The 3601-nt window shown below is 37.1% G+C and overlaps 1 non-coding gene across 1 annotated transcript; it reads left to right on the forward strand.

Annotated features, from left to right (window-relative positions):
* The first annotated feature begins 1729 nt into the window (after window positions 1–1729).
* Window positions 1730–1801, forward strand: Trnad-guc (transfer RNA aspartic acid (anticodon GUC)). The gene has a single exon. It is a non-coding gene; the product is annotated as a tRNA-Asp (tRNA).
* Window positions 1802–3601: the final 1800 nt, after the last annotated feature.

Below are 3601 nucleotides of genomic sequence, written 5' to 3' on the forward strand. Positions count from 1 at the left end.
ATCGCTATTAGCGCTAATAGCGCTAATAGCACGCTTTTCCTAGAGTTAGAATATTTTCAAATTTAGCACAATTGCATATGACGCTAATAATACGCTATTAGTGCTAATTGCATAGGACGTGCTATCATTGCTATTAGCGCTAATAGCGCTATTAGCGCTAATAGCACGCTTTCCCTAGACTTAGAATTCTGTTAGATTAAGCACAAATTGCATAGGACGTGCTATTATTTGCTATTAGCGCTAATAGCGCTATTAGCGCTAATAGCACGCATTCCTTAGACTTAGAATCTTTTAGATTTAGCACAATTGCATATGACGTGCTATTAACTGCTATTAGCGCTAATAGCGCTATTAGCGCTAATAGCACGCCCTAGACTTAGAATCTTTTTAGATTTAGCACAAATTACATAGGACGTGCTATTATTTGCTATTAGCGCTAATAGCGCTAATAGCACGCTTTCCCTAGACTTAGAATTCTGTTAGATTTAGCACAAATTGCATAGGACGTGCTATTATTTGCTATTAGCGCTAATAGCGCTATTAGCGGTAATAGCACGCATTCCTTAGACTTAGAATATTTTTAGATTTAGCACAATTGCATATGACGTGCTATTAACTGCTATTAGCGCTAATAGCGCTATTAGCGCTAATAGCACGCTTTCCCTAGACTTAGAATCTTTTTAGATTTAGCACAAATTGCATAGGGCAAGCTATTATTTGCTATTAGCGCTAATAGCGCTATTAGCGCTAATAGCACGCATTCCTTAGACTTAGAATCTTTTTAGATTTAGCACAATTGCATATGACGTGCTATTAACTGCTATTAGCGCTAATAGCACGCTTTCCCTGGACTTAAAATCTTTTTAGATTGAGCACAAATTGCATAGGACGTGCTATTATTTGCTATTAGCGCTAATAGCGCTATTAGCGCTAATAGCACGCTTTCCTTAGACTTAGAATCTTTTAGATTTAGCACAATTGCATATGACGTGCTATTAATTGCTATTAGCGCTAATAGCGCTATTAGCGCTAATAGCACGCTTTCCTAGAATTAGAATCTTTTAGATTTAGCACAAATTACATAGGACGTGCTATTATTTGCTATTAGCGCTATTAGCGCTAATAGCACGCTTTCCTTAGACTTAGAATCTTTTTAGATTATTCTTGAGTGGCTCTTAGCAGAATTAACACTTTTGTGGATAGCGTTGCTAATTTCTCATAGACTCTATACACTAATTTTGTGCTAATAGCAGTTTTAGCAAAATAGCGCTAATTCTGCTAAGAGCCAATCCCGCACCTTCCTCTTGAGCATGGGGCCCTGCAATACATCATTATCAACATGCAATTTATATAAAATATACAACTATTAGATACAAAATTAAAATACAGAAATGTATACAATTTTCAAAGTAATATAAAAACACATCATTAACAAGTACATGCTCAAATTTTAAGACTTGAATCTTAGCTTGAAAGTCTGCACATTTGTTGAACTTCTTACATCATTACTCAGCTTATTCCAAAACGGAGCAGGCCTGTTTTATTTTGTTTTTCTGGTAGGTAGGGCCCTATACCATAATTAAATATAATAATTCTAGGCAATTTCATTAAAAAAAAGGCAAAGAATTAATCTCTCTTATTTATTTTCGGAGCTTTTACCATGTGAAAATGTGCATAGGTCTACATTGAAATTTCTATACGTTAAAATTTCGCCTGTGCCTCCGACAAATCCTAGATAGTATAGTGGTGAGTATCCCCGCCTGTCACGCGGGAGACCGGGGTTCAATTCCCCGTCTGGGAGAGTCATTTTTTGGTTGTTGTTTAAAATTTTAAAGATTTTTTAAATAAATTGTTATTATTTTTTTTTCTTTGTGTTTTTTTAATCTTGTCTGTATTCGCCTACATGTTCGTATTAAAGCATATATTGGTAAATTTAAGCCAAATTTAGCACGGTCAAACAGATTTATATCAAATTAATTTATTAAATTATGTACATTAGGACTCTTACGTTATTTTGTACATGGTGCGGGATTGGCTCTTAGCAGAATTAGCGCGTAAGCGCTATTTCCCCGCTATTATTGCTATTAGCGCTATTAGCGCATATTAGCGTATTATTAGCGTATTATTTGCAAAAGTGTTAATTTTCTCATGATGGTAGGTGCTATTAGCGATAATAGCGTAGGGTGTGCTAATAACGGTATTAGCGCTATTAATGAATCATTTTCAAAATTGTTTACTTTCTCAGGATGGTATGCGCTATTAGCGATACTAGCGCTAGTAGCACTCATTAGCGTGAGGTGCGCTATTAGCGCTAATAGCGTAAGGTGTGCTAATAGCTCTATTAGCACTAATAGCGTAAGATGGGCTAATAACGGTATTAGCGCTATTGACCTATCATTTGCAAAATCGCTTACTTTCTCAGGATGGTAGGCGCTATTAGCGCTAATAGCACTCATTAGCGCGAGGTGCGCTTTTAGCGCTAATAGCGTAAGGTATGCTAATAGCGCTATTAGCACTAATAGCGTAAGGTGTGCTAATAACGGTATTAGCGCTATTAACGTATCATTTGCAAAATTGTTTACTTTCTCAGGATGGTATGCGCTATTAGCGCTATTAGCGCTAATAGCGCTAATAGCACTCATTAACGTGATGTGCGCTATTAGCGCTAATAGCGCAAGGTATGCTAATAGCGCTATTAGCACTAATAGCGTAAGGTGTGCTAATAACGGTATTAGTGCTATTAACGTATCATTTGCAAAATTGTTTTTCTCAGGAGGGTAGGCGCTATTAGCGCTAATAGCACTCATTAGCGTGAGGTGCGCTATTAGCGCTAATAGCGTAAGATATTCTAATAGCGCTATTAGCACTAATAGCGTAATGTTTGCTAATAACGGTATTAACGCTATTAATATATCATTTGCAAAATCGCTTACTTTCTCAGGATGGTAGGCGCTATTAGCGCTATTAGCGCTTATAGCGTAAGGTATGCTAATAGCGCTATTAGCACTAATAGCGTAAGGTGTGCTAATAACGGTATTAGCGCTATTAACGTTTCATTTGCAAAATTGTTTACTCTCTCAGGATGGTATGCGCTATTAGCGCTATTAGCGTGAGGTGCGCTATTAGCGCTAATAGCGTAAGGTATGCTAATAGCGCTATTAGCACTAATAGCGTAAGGTTTGTAACGGTATTAGCGCTAATAACATATCATTGTAAAATCGCTTACTTTCTCAAGATGGTAGGCGCTATTAGCGCTATTAGCGTTAATAGCGCTAATAGCACTCATTAGCGTGAGTTGCGCTATTAGCGCTAATAGCGTAAGGTATGCTAATAGCACTAATAGCGTAAGGTGTGCTAATAACGGTATTAGCGCTATTAACGTATCATTTGCAAAATTGTTTTTCTCTAATAGCACTCATTAGCGCTAATAGCGTAAGGTGTGCTAATAACGGTCTTTTTAATTTTGTTAGGATGGTAGGCGCTATTAGCGCTATTAATAGTGCTAATAGCAATCATTAGCTTAATGTGCCCTATTAGCGCTAATAGCGTAAGGTGTGCTAATAGCGCTAATAGCGTAAGGTGTGCTAATAGCGCTATTAGC

Source organism: Amphiura filiformis, chromosome 7 (genome assembly GCF_039555335.1).
Source record: "Amphiura filiformis chromosome 7, Afil_fr2py, whole genome shotgun sequence".
Lineage (NCBI taxonomy): Eukaryota > Metazoa > Echinodermata > Ophiuroidea > Amphilepidida > Amphiuridae > Amphiura > Amphiura filiformis.